Raw genomic sequence first — 13,927 nt, 5'->3', positions numbered from 1 at the left:
TTCAAAATATCTTCCTTTGTGTTCAGCAGAAGAAAGAAACTCATACAGGTTTGCAACAACTTGAGGGTGAGTAAATGATGACAGAATTTTCATTTTTGGGTGAACTATCCCTTTAAAGAAGATTAAAGAAAATAGTCCGTGGTACAGCGAGCACACTCAGGCCCTTAAGAGAGCAGCCAGAAAAATGGAGCGCAACTGGAAGAAAACTAAACTAGAGGTATTTCGGATTTCATGGAAAGAGAGCTCGATTGCTTACAGAGAGGCTTTAAAAGCTGCTAGATCTGCTTATTTTTCAAACCTATTAGAAGAAAATAAACATAATCCTAGGTATTTATTTGAAACAGTGGCTAAACTAACGAAAAAGAAAGCTTCAACTCCAGAAGTGTCAAAGCAACACAGCAGTGATGACTTTATGAACTTCTTTACTTACAAGATCGATAATATCAGGGAGAAAATTATAACTATGCAACCGTCTACCACAGTATCGCATCAGGAAGTGCATTGTAGTCTCCCTGAGGAAAATACCATTCATTCGTTGCAATAGGAGAGGAAGAATTGTCTAAACTCGTTAAAGCTGCATTCCGTAAATTTTTGGGGTTAAAAATGATCCAAAATATATTTTTAGCAAGTACATAACCAGCGTTCAAAACTCTCTGCTTACCGTAGCTTGATTCAAAACGGTAAGCTTGTAATGTTTTTAACTCCAGTGGTACTGGTGGATTTCCGCTGGAGATTCGAGCATGTCTTTGCGTCACATCTGTACACACACATCTTTACACACACATCTTTACACACTAGTGATGCGCGGGTTGGGTTGGGGTGGGTAAAGAAATTGTCACTTTATTTGCGGGGCGGGTCATTATTATTGTTTTTTTTAATCCATGTATGTTGCTTACAATTTCCAGCCTATATTAAATATTTGGGAATATCTATTTTCGTATTTTATTAGGTTATTTGATAAGATTACAATACGAATGCCGTAGCAAGTTAACTTGCGTGAGGTCCATAAACCTTCGGCGTCAGGTGACACGTCACGAAAGCGGCCAGCCACGACAACAACAACGGAGAAATAAAAGTGAAGATGGAAGACGAGGTGCGGGAGAAATTGAGGTTGGGAATTTACCTGATTAAATTGAAAAGAAAAATAAGGTTAGGCTGCTAAATCTAATGTTTGGGAGCTGTTCTCAGAAATAGTTGCAGCAGGAGACAACAGTAGCTAGATCGGCTACCTGAAGTGCAACTCGCGTGAAAAATATACAAACAGTAGCGCCACAAAACGGGCACTTCCAGCATGTCAAGACATATTTGTGGGGGGTCTAAGAAATAAAAAATGCTTTAGCCTATTAGATGAATACAAACGCTGCTTTGTAAATGTTGAAAATGTTTATTAGTATCTTATTAATATGACCTGATTTATGATTCATATTCATAATCGTCTCTTGTTGCCAGTTTACAGGGCGTTGTTTCCAAGCACTTTCAGGCTGAAATAAAGGCTGTTTTCATTTACATTACAATGCCTAGTAGTATATCTATTTAACGGTCGCGGGGGCGGGGCGGGTTGTAAAAATAGATACAGTGGTGCGGTGCGGGCTGGGGCGGGCCAAATAACTTCATAAAAGCGGGACCCGCGGGTTGGAAAAAAAACCCGACCCGCGCATCACTAGTACACACACATCTGTACACACACATCTGTACACATAAAGAAGAGTCACGGCTAGCAGGCTATGAGTGTGAGGATGTTGGATGTGGAGATTTATAGCCTTTTCTCACAGCACTCGATATAATTAAACTTATTAATTTGATGCTGGATCCAAAAAGGTTCAAACGACAATCACCAACTGGAGAAGCACCCGCTGTAAAATGCAAAAGACTTCGTTCGGACTTCGGAGTGACTACAAAAAAGAAGAGACTGCAACCAGCCCATGCGAAAACAAGGATAATATCGGAAGGACATTACATGTAGTCACGCAATGCTGATGTTGAACATTAACAATTTGAGAACAAAGTATAATATGCACGGTTTGAGGTGATATGATAAGCAATGATTAGATTTAATCAGATTAGAGTCATAAATGATTTGCTCTTATCATCCGATCGTGGTTGTATCTCTCTATTAGTGTAACTTGATCTTAGTGCTGCATTTGACACCATTGACCACAACATTCTTTTAAATAGACTAGAAAACTATGTTGGCATTAGTGGAATTGCATTAGCATGGTTTAAATCATACTTAACTGACCGTTATCAGTTTGTAGCAGTAAATGAAGAGATGTCTTATTGATCACAAGTTCAGTATGGCGTACCACAAGGCTCAGTACTAGGACCGCTGCTCTTCACTCTGTACATGCTACCATTAGGAGATATCATTAGGAAACATGGAGTTAGCTTTCACTGTTATGCTGATGATACGCACCTCTATATTTCTTCACGCCCTGACAAAACTTAGTTTGATGACTAGTAATTTCCTACTAATTAATTCAGAAAAAACAGAGTTTCTAATGATTGGACCAAAAACGTCCTCACGTAATAACCTAGAATACTGTCTTAACACTTGATGGCTGCTCTTAACGCATTATGTTCCCTCACGTCTATTGCGATCTCAAAATTCCGGCCAGTTGATAATACCTAGAATATCAAAATCGACTGCTGGCGGTAGATCCTTTTCCTATTTAGCACCAAAACTCTGGAACAGTCTTCCGAACATTGTTCCGGGAAGCAGACACACTCTGTCAGTTTAAATCTAGACTAAAAACATATCTCTTTGACCTAGCATTCACATAGATCATTATACATTTCTATTATTCAAATCAGTTAAATGATTATTAGGCTGCATAGATTAGGTCAGCTGGAACCGGGAACACTTCCTATAACACCCGATGTACTCACTACATCATAAGAAGAATGGCATCTACGCTAATGTTAGTCTTTCTGCTTATTCCGGGGTTTAATGTAATCAGCCGGATCCGGGCCGTATCCAGATCAGATGGAGGACCTGCACCTTATAACAATCCCAGCTCCTTTGCACTGGTCAAGCTATATTTCAAATGGGGGTAACTTTGTGTGCAATGCTCAATTGGTCTCAGATGGAAAAGATCTAAAATAAACTCTTCCACAAACAAGTGCAGTGTTTCTTTCCTCATATAGTCAAAGCTTTACTCATTCATTATCCCACAAACCCAAAGTGTCACAAAACATACACCCGTATACAGAGATCAATTCATTATTTTCAGCCATGCACAAGTATATGCATATGGGTGTATCGAAATGTCCAACACAGTCCTCTGAGGTTCACAAAGTCCAATAGCTCAGAAAATGAAAGATGACAGTCTTATCTGTAGTTTGAACATAGGTGCAAAGGTGGATAGTGATGACGTAGGAGGTTGTCCAATGCTTAGTTGTTTGGTGAGTCGTTAGTCTTCTCATCAAACGAATCAGAAAAGTGCTTCAGTAGTATAAGCATGGTGTTTGGTCAGACCCACTTAGCAGTATCCACAGCTAACGAGCAATAGCTACATCCCAAACAAATCCTCTACAAGAAAAACATCAAACACATCAATTACACTAAATAGATTCCCCATCAGTTCACCCAAACATTTCGCACAAACAATTAAACTTACGCTTGAGCAGGAAACAAACAGTTTCTCAAACAGGATTGGAAAATAGTTAGCAAACAACCATGAGGCAGCATCAAACAGACCTAAGCACTTACTCTACTGTTTCCTGTTTTATCCCATACAATGTGCCCTCTTTCATCCCCCCAGTGGCTAGGAAGAAAATCGCACCCACAATTGGAATTAAAGAAACCCTGTGACAGGCAGTGACTGTTACAACCTAGACACAACCTCAACGCATGATGTAGTCAGCCGAATGTGGGCTGTATCCAGATCATATGGAGGATAGGGATGGCGAAAACTAAAAATTTTCTTGACCGACCACCGAGCCTCATTAACCCGTTGAAACCGGTTAACCAATTAGTTTAAAATATGCCACGCTATTTGAAATAACAGCCATTTCGAGCCGCGCCTGCAATTTCGCAACTTTGTCGCATCTCTCTGCCGCTCTGCCTCCCGCTCACACACACACACACACACTGCCCCGGCGCCGCCCTTCCACTCACGTCACTTTTTTTTAAATCCCCAACAGCGCGAAATAGGAGTCCCGCAAATGCGGCGCCAAGGAGCTTGTATGTAATCGGAGGACAAATGGCTCCTTATTTTCTAAATGGTTTGGGTACAAGGTGATCGCGTTGAAAATAAAGGCGTTAGTCTAGCGTTAGAAGCTCATTTGAAACATTGGCGCGGCTCATTTAAGAAAATGACAGCTCCGAAGAGACGCCGATTTAGTTTGAGGTAGTGCTAACAATAATGAAGAAAGATGATGATCATCATCACCTTATCTGTTACCACTGAAATGTAGATGTAATATATTTCCAAATCTAAGCCCATCTTATGCTGATTGTTGCCTAATAGACTGCAACACGATAAAACCAATGGATAAAACAGGCACCTTCAGAATGCGTAAAAGACGCACCGGCCAAGGCAGGTCTAACTCACTGTGGTGCCTTCTTATAACGGACAGAACAAGTCGCGTTTTCAGGTGATACATCATAGATGATGTGCTGCGGCTGTATTTAAGCACTGTATTACACAAGTTGCAACTTACATCTGTGTCATTCTTTTTGGTGAAATGGTCCCACACACTACTTTTCTTTGCACGCTTCATCCTGTCGTCTGCCCTGGCTCTAACCTCGAGTGTTTTAGCCTGTAGCCTTTACTTTTCGCAAACCTTGTGAGCGCGCGAACCCAAACGCTGTGACCTCGCACCAAATGTTTTTATTGGTTTAATAAGTACAAACAGGCGAGTTATGAAAAATTTAGTGTGAGGGATTTGTTCACTTCACACAAAAATATCTTGGAATGAGATAATGAGCTAACTGTAGTAGCGTTTAGTCCACTGTCTATAAAGCCTAATTTAGAGATTTTTTTATCCGGGCCGTATCTTTTTTTTTTAAACCGACTACCGACAGCTTTGATCGGTTAACGTTGATACAGTCAACCATCGGTTAACATCCCTAATGGAGGACCTGCGCCTAGACATGACCACAACGCATGATGTAGTCAGCCGGATCCGGGCCGTCTCCAGATCAGATGGAGGACCTGCACCTAGACACGACCACAACACATGATGTAGTCAGCCGGATCCGGGCCGTATCCAGATCAGATGGTGCACCTGCGCCTAGACACAACCACAACGCATGATGTAGTCAGCCGGATCCGGGCCGGATCCAGATCAGATGGAGGACCTGCGCTTAGACACGACCACAACGCATGATGTAGTCAGCCGGATCCGGGCCGTATCCAGATCAGATGGTGGACCTGCGCCTAGACACGACCACAAACGCATGATGTAGTCAGCCGGATCCGGGCCGTATCCAGAACAGATGGTGGACCTGTGCCTAGACACGACCACAATGCATGATGTAGTCAGCCGAATCCGGGCCGTATCCAGATCAGATGGAGGACCTGCGCCTAGACATGACCACAACAAATGATGTAGTCAGCCGTATCCAGATCAGATGGTGGACCTACGCCTAGACACGACCACAACGCATGATGTAGTCAGCCGGATCCGGGCCGTATCCAGATCAGATGGTGCACCTGCGCCTAGACACGACCACAACACATGATGTAGTCAGCCGGATCCGGGCCGTATCCAGAGCAGATGGAGGACCTGCGCCTAGACACAACCACAACGCATGATGTAGTCAGCCGGATCCGGGCCGTATCCAGATCAGAAGGAGGACCTGCGCCTAGACACGACCACAACGCATGATGTAGTCAGCCGGATCCGGGCCGTATCCAGATTAGATGGTGGACCTGCGCCTAGACACGACCACAACACATGATGTAGTCAGCCGGATCCAGGCCGTATCCAGATTAGATGGTGGACCTGCGCCTAGACACGACCACAACACATGAGGTAGTCAGCCGTATCCAGATCAGATGGTGGACCTGCGCCTAGACACGACCACAACACATGATGTAGTCAGCCGGATCCGGGCCGGATCCAGATCAGATGGTGGACCTGCGCCTAGACACGACCACAACGCATGATGTAGTCAGCCGGATCCGGGCCGTATCCAGATCAGATGGTGGACCTGCGCCTAGACACGACCACAACGCATGATGTAGTCAGCCGGATCCGGGCCGTATCCAGAACAGATGGTGGACCTGTGCCTAGACACGACCACAATGCATGATGTAGTCAGCCGAATCCGGGCCGTATCCAGATCAGATGGAGGACCTGCGCCTAGACACGACCACAACACATGATGTAGTCAGCCGTATCCAGATCAGATGGTGGACCTACGCCTAGACACGACCACAACGCATGATGTAGTCAGCCGGATCCGGGCCGTATCCAGATCAGATGGTGCAGCTGCGCCTAGACACAACCACAACGCATGATGTAGTCAGCCGGATCCGGGCCGTATCCAGATCAGAAGGAGGACCTGCGCCTAGACACGACCACAACGCATGATGTAGTCAGCCGGATCCGGGCCGTATCCAGATTAGATGGTGGACCTGCGCCTAGACACGACCACAACGCATGATGTAGTCAGCCGGATCCAGGCCGTATCCAGATTAGATGGTGGACCTGCGCCTAGACACGACCACAACACATGAGGTAGTCAGTCGTATCCAGATCAGATGGTGGACCTGCGCCTAGACACGACCACAACACATGATGTAGTCAGCCGGATCTGGGCCGTATCCAGATTAGATGGTGGACCTGCGCCTAGACACGACCACAACGCATGATGTAGTCAGCCGTATCCAGATTAGATGGTGGACCTGCGCCTAGACACGACCACAACACATGATGTAGTCAGCCGGATCTGGGCCGTATCCAGATTAGATGGTGGACCTGCGCCTAGACACGACCACAACACATGATGTAGTCAGCCGGATCTGGGCCGTATCCAGATTAGATGGTGGACCTGCGCCTAGACACAACCACAACACATGAGGTAGTCAGCCGTATCCGGGCCGTATCCAGATCCGATGGAGGACCTGCGCCTAGACACGACCACAACACATGACATAGTCAGCCGGATCTGGGCCGTATCCAGATCAGATGGTGGACCTGCGCCTAGACACAACCACAACGCATGATGTAGTCAGCCGTATCCAGACCAGATGAAGGACCTGCGTCTAGACACAACCACAACACATGAGGTAGTCAGCCGTATCCGGGCCGTATCCAGATCCGATGGAGGACCTGCGCCTAGACACGACCACAACACATGACATAGTCAGCCGGATCTGGGCCGTATCCAGATCAGATGGTGGACCTGCGCCTAGACACAACCACAACGCATGATGTAGTCAGCCGTATCCAGACCAGATGAAGGACCTGCGTCTAGACACAACCACAACACATGAGGTAGTCAGCCGCATCCGGGCCGTATCCAGATCAGATGGTGGACCTGCGCCTAGACACGACCACAACGCATGATGTAGTCAGCCGGATCTGGGCCGTATCCAGATCAGATGGTGGACCTGCGCCTAGACACGACCACAACGCATGATGTAGTCAGCCGGATCCGGGCCATATCCAGATTAGATGGTGGACCTGCGCCTAGACACAACCACAACACATGAGGTAGTCAGCCGGATCTGGGCCGTATCCAGATTAGATGGTGGACCTGCGCCTAGACACGACCACAACACATGATGTAGTCAGCCGGATCTGGGCCGTATCCAGATTAGATGGTGGACCTGCGCCTAGACACGACCACAACGCATGATGTAGTCAGCCGTATCCAGATTAGATGGTGGACCTGCGCCAAGACACAACCACAACACATGAGGTAGTCAGCCGTATCCAGATCAGATGGTGGACCTGCGCCTAGACACGACCACAACACATGATGTAGTCAGCCGGTTCTGGGCCGTATCCAGAACAGATGGTGGACCTGCGCCTAGACACGACCACAACACATGATGTAGTCAGCCGGATCTGGGCCGTATCCAGATTAGATGGTGGACCTGCGCCTAGACACAACCACAACACATGAGGTAGTCAGCCGTATCCGGGCCGTATCCAGATCCGATGGAGGACCTGCACCTAGACACGACCACAACACATGACATAGTCAGCCGGATCTGGGCCGTATCCAGATCAGATGGTGGACCTGCGCCTAGACACGACCACAACGCATGATGTAGTCAGCCGGATCCGGGCCGTATCCAGATCAGATGGTGGACCTGCGCCTAGACACAACCACAACGCATGATGTAGTCAGCCGCATCCGGGCCGTATCTAGATCAGATGGAGGACCTGCACCTAGACACGACCACAACACATGACATAGTCAGCCGGATCTGGGCCGTATCCAGATCAGATGGTGGACCTGAGCCTAGACACAACCACAACACATGATGTAGTCAGCCAGATCCGGGCCGTATCCAGATCAGATGGAGGACCTGCGCCTAGACACGACCACAACGCATGATGTAGTCAGCCGCATCCGGGCCGTATCCAGATTAGATGGTGGACCTGCGCCTAGACACGACCACAACGCATGATGTAGTCAGCCGGATCTGGGCCGTATCCAGATCAGATGGTGGACCTGCGCCTAGACACGACCACAACACATGATGTAGTCAGCCGGATCCGGGCCGTATCCAGATCAGATGGTGGACCTGCGCCTAGACACAACCACAACGCATGATGTAGTCAGCCGCATCCGGGCCGTATCCAGATCAGATGGAGGACCTGCGCCTAGACACGACCACAACGCATCCCTGAAGTGTCAGCAGAGATTGTGTGATCTAGACTCTCCCCTGTAAGGCCTCATCGACACGACAGCCATAGCCACTGATCCTCAACAGACTCGTCTCTATACCGGCGTGACTCCGATCTTCAAGCAGAGGGAACTGGATAATATTCTGAATGTTCTGATCCAATCTGATCCAACCTGTAATGCTGCCTGAATCATAATCATACACTGTTCGTTCGTTGGCCAGAGGAGAACTGAGCGACTGAGTCTGGTTTCTCCAAAGGTTTTTTTCTCCATTCTGATGGAGTTTTGGTTACTTGCCACTGACGCCTTTTTCACCTTTGTCGCCATTGGCTTGCTTGGTTATGGACATTTAATTTAATATTCAACATATATTATTTATTATATTATATATATATATTATTATTTTCCTGTTATCTTTATAAAGCTGCTTTGAAACAATCTGTATTGTAAAAAGCGCTATATAAATAAAGGTGACTTGACTATACTGCAACTAAAGGAATATTCCAGGTTCAATAGGTCAAGTTCAATTGACAGAATTTGTGGCATAATGATTACCACAACAATTTATTCGACTCATCCCTCCTCTAATAAAAAAAAGAAAGCAAAAACACTGAAATGAAAGTGAATGTGCCAATGTTGGCCGAAATGTGAAGCTTGTAATGTTACAACTCTGTTAAAACACGTAGATTATTTTGTTCTTGTGATTACTTTGAAGTGGATTGATTTCTGGCATTTATTCAGCACTGACGATAAACAAGCCTCGAGCTGTGTTTCATACACACACACACACACACACACACACACACACACACACACACACACACACACACACAGTTATTCAGCACTGACAGTCAAAAAGCCTCGAGCTGTGTTTCACACACACACACACACACACACACACACACACACACACACAGTTATTCAGCACTGACGGTCAAAAAGCCTCGAGCTGTGTTTCACACACACACACACACACACACACACACACACACACACACACACACACACACACACACACACACACACACACACAGTTATTCAGCACTGACGGTCAAAAAGCCTCGAGCTGTGTTTCACACACACACACACACACACACACACACACAGTTATTCAGCACTGACAGTCAAAAAGCCTCGAGCTGTGTTTCTCACACACACACACACACACACACACACACACACACACACACACACACAGTTATTCAGCACTGACAGTCAAAAAGCCTCGAGCTGTGTTTCACACACACGCACGCACGCGCGCGCACACACACACACACACACACACACAGCCTCAGTTTTATTTTAACTTGCTGGTGTTTGAAAGTGAATTTCAAGCTTTAAATGGTTATAAGTGTCTTAAGCGTTGATGTTTGCTGGGAAACGGTCAGAGCCTCTCCTGCCTGAGATGAACTCCAGCTGTTGGTGATCATCCGGTCTGGATCAGGGCATTACTAACGCTTGGCCCTCGGCCCGATGGAAACACCACGGCCACGGGAAGCACCAGCACGCTCTGGGCCGCCAGTGGAAACATGGGTATCAGGGCTTCATCATCATCTTTCAGCAAACGCCAGAACATAATCAAACGCCTCGTCTTGGATTAGTGGTTCCCTTTCTCACAGCTTTCAGACATTATAGAAGTGCAGATATTTCCGCATAGATACAAACTTCACAGAATAGACAAGTCATTTATAACTCTAAAACATTCTGAGTATTAACATGATTTATGTCTTGTGGTCATACTATTGAAACGGTGAGTATTTCAACATATATTTTAAAGGCCCTGATATACTCACAGCGAAGTTCTTTTTGTTCTGTATTTAGGGGTAAAAAGAAGAATTCCTCTGCAGTGACATACTGTTAGCGAACATCCTGACACCGTTCACGATGTTGAGAGCGAGGTTTTGATGAAAATGTAAAAATGTGCAGTGCGCTTTCCTCTCAATAACAACATAAACACAACAAAAAGAATAAAAGAAAAACAGCGGTTCAGAAAACATCTGATTGTTGTAATGTGGATATTTTTGCACCACCTCTTTAATTAAGCGCCCCAGTCACATCAGGCTTAGGCCTTGTAACCGCTAAGCCTAAGCTTAAAACAGCTGAGGGTTACGCAGAGGGTTAAAGTAGGCTAGTTGACGCGCTTACTGTACGTTCACACCGCCGCCGACTTGAGCTTCCAAAGCGGCCGGAAGTCATTCATTTTCAATGGAAGCTGGCTTTTCTCAGCTGCAAGGAGCGTCAAATCCATCGGCGTCGCGTTTTGGGCGTTTTGAGCGTCAATCAGAAAGTTGAAAGAAGCCCAACTTTATGGTAATGAGCTATGACGCGGTTCAGCGGCAAAACGCCAGCAACCAATCGGAATATAGACGTCCTTCACTCTGGCTGATTCCGGAGAAACATACAATGTAAACTTTCGTTCCTACCAAAACATTAGTTCCAAGAAAATGGAAGAGAAGCTAATAAATCGCCGTTGCTGGGTTTCCTACAGGTTTCCTATCATTTATGACATGACGTTGTTTGCTTATAGGGACCGCATGAGCGCAATTTTATTTGAAATATTTACGAACGCTCGTTTTAAAGCAGGAATGCAATTCATTTGCTCACGGTGACTGTAGTGATAATCAGATCGGTAGTTGAGCCAGCTCTAGTATGTTGGAGTGAAGTAACTAGATTCTAATGTAGTTAAGTTCCCCTTAACTTCCATTCTGAAACAAAGGGGATAGTGTTTTGAATTGATTAATTCATTGACTCTGACTCGCACATGCAGCATCTTTCTCTAATGAATGAACAACGGAATGCTTTGCTTACGAGTTGAGCTAGCTCTGGACATGTGACTCGAGATGAGATCACGAGTCCGGCCGAAGACCAGGGACTGTCCCGAGTCCCGAGACTGGCAAGCTTCACCTACAAGGACATTCAAACACGCCGCGCTCGCTGGACGAACCCGAACGCTCGGCATCCACATGACAGAGATACACACACACGCCTTTTCCAGATCAGCCCCACCAAAGAGCTGTACCTGTGCAAGTATCCGTTTTACTATGCTTATTTAAGATCTGTTGATTCTTGGTGTCTAAAAAGGTTCTGTGTCTGTGATGAATTTTGCCAAACCAGAAGATCTCTCATCTTCTTTCACTCTCTCTCCCTCACAGTCTTTCTCCCTCGCAACCTCTCTCTCTCTCCCTCACAGTCTTTCTCCCTCGCAACCTCTCTCTCTCTTTCTCCTGTTTGTTACTCGTCTGCCTCGTTAGTTTTACTGTTTAACTGTACATACATGTATCCTGTGTTCAAATGTAGAATTCTGTATCCGTAGTTTCAATTATTAAAACCATATTCTTGATTGATCCTGAAGTGCTCATTTACAAGTCAATGAAATGAATATCTCGCTACAAAGCTTTACAAGTTGTTACTATATCAGTAACGTAAATTTTATAAACACGAGAAAAGTAATGTTCACGGCCGGAACATTGAGATTTCTTGGAGTTTATAAAAAGGGACAACCTTGTTGAGAGGTTGGTTAGTTAATCTTACGGCTGTTTGCTGGACAAACCGATTGTTTGATAAACTAAAGTAATTCCCTTAAAGTTGTCTCATATAATCGATCTGTAATGAGACCATTGATATATGAAGGAGGAATTATAATTCGTTATGATTGATCATTCATATATACAATCGATCTATTTTCAATTTCGATAATTTAACTATAATATGCAATATATTAATCATATTCATGATTAATTATTAAAATTCCCTATGCATAATTTGAGCTAATTAAGGCACATCTCGATGTGGCTACAGTGACACCGATTTGACGCAAATAATAATAATAATAGCTAACTATTCTTTTTTTCCTTTTTTTTAATAAAATGCTGTCATCATAAAAGGTTTCTTCAATGTATTGCTTGTTTTTTATCTGTTTATTACATTTCATGTTGTGACACTTCTATTCTCCCTGCAACTCAAAGCGTCCAAAGCGTCAACAAGCTTCCCCGTACTTTTTGACAAGCGTCCTTGACAGGGCGGCCAGAGCTTCTTTGACGCTCAAGTCGCGGTGGTGTGAACGTACAGTTACCGTGGTCGCTTAGTTCGAATTAGAAATTATGTAACAGGAGTTCAAGTTCTGTTTTCTTCCCTGTCATGAGAGATATGATTTATTGTTACACAAGGTCTTCATTATCCATAACGGAACAATATTCCATCTTCATCGACACTGTCACAATATTAAACATACAGTCACAGCCTCCGTGGTGTTCAAAAACTAGTTGGCCTTTTCCCCTCTGGCAACACCTGTGTCTGATTACACTTATCCTCCTAAGTAGATGAGCCCCAATAGCTATGCCATGACCATAGCACCACCTAATGGCCAAACCTGCACATAAACATTGAAATGGCTCTCACAGGCCTTTTTATACAGCACTTTATACAACAGATCGCTTTACAGCCTTACAGTATTAAACATGAAAAACAGTGACTGTGTCTTTCAGTGAGAATTACAGCTTCAGTTTCTGCTATAAAGCGTCTCTCAGTGAGATGAACCGGAGAAGATTTACACCTCAAAGAAGGCGGATCCCCGGGGCCACACACACCTGTTACATCATCACCACTGACCAATAGCAGTTTACTAGCCAGAGCAAACTTTTCCTGAAAGTTCCTTTTGGCAAGCTGTTTCGAACTTACAAAACAAACTTCAAACAAATTAGTTTTGGCCTGATGTCACACCAGATCGTTCTTTCGATTTCACTTGAAGTATATCGGGCCTTAAGTCACAAATGCTGAAACTGAACTTCAGTGTAACAGAACCCGTAATATAACCGTAAGTCTTAATCATAAACTGAAAAAAAAAAAAGATTAATTGAATCTGTCAGTTCAAAGCTAGACTAAAAACACATCTCTTTGACCTAGCATACACATAACACACTATAGACTTCTATAATTCAATGTTAGGCTGCATAGATTAGGTCAGCCGGAACTGGGAACACTTCGCTTAAATCTTGATGTACTCGCTACTCGCTGGCATCTACGCTAATATTAGTGTCTTTGTTTATCCCGAGGTTTTCCCGCAGCCTGCCGGATCCAGGCCGTGTCCAGATCTGACGAGGGAGCTTTGCCTGGACCCGA

The 13,927-nt window shown here is 45.0% G+C and overlaps 1 protein-coding gene across 2 annotated transcripts in view; it reads right to left on the bottom strand.

The window, feature by feature from the left end:
• map4k4 (mitogen-activated protein kinase kinase kinase kinase 4) overlaps positions 1–13,927 on the bottom strand; it is a 142,042-nt gene that overhangs the window by 39,746 nt on the left and 88,369 nt on the right. The window lies entirely within an intron of this gene.

The sequence above is a fragment of the Rhinichthys klamathensis genome, unplaced genomic scaffold (genome assembly GCF_029890125.1).
Source record: "Rhinichthys klamathensis goyatoka isolate OS25496 unplaced genomic scaffold, OSU_Roscu_1.1 h1tg000350l_1, whole genome shotgun sequence".
NCBI classification, from domain to species: domain Eukaryota; kingdom Metazoa; phylum Chordata; class Actinopteri; order Cypriniformes; family Leuciscidae; genus Rhinichthys; species Rhinichthys klamathensis.
The sequence above is the reverse complement of the archived record's forward strand: the minus strand, read 5'-3'. Positions and strand labels throughout refer to the sequence as shown.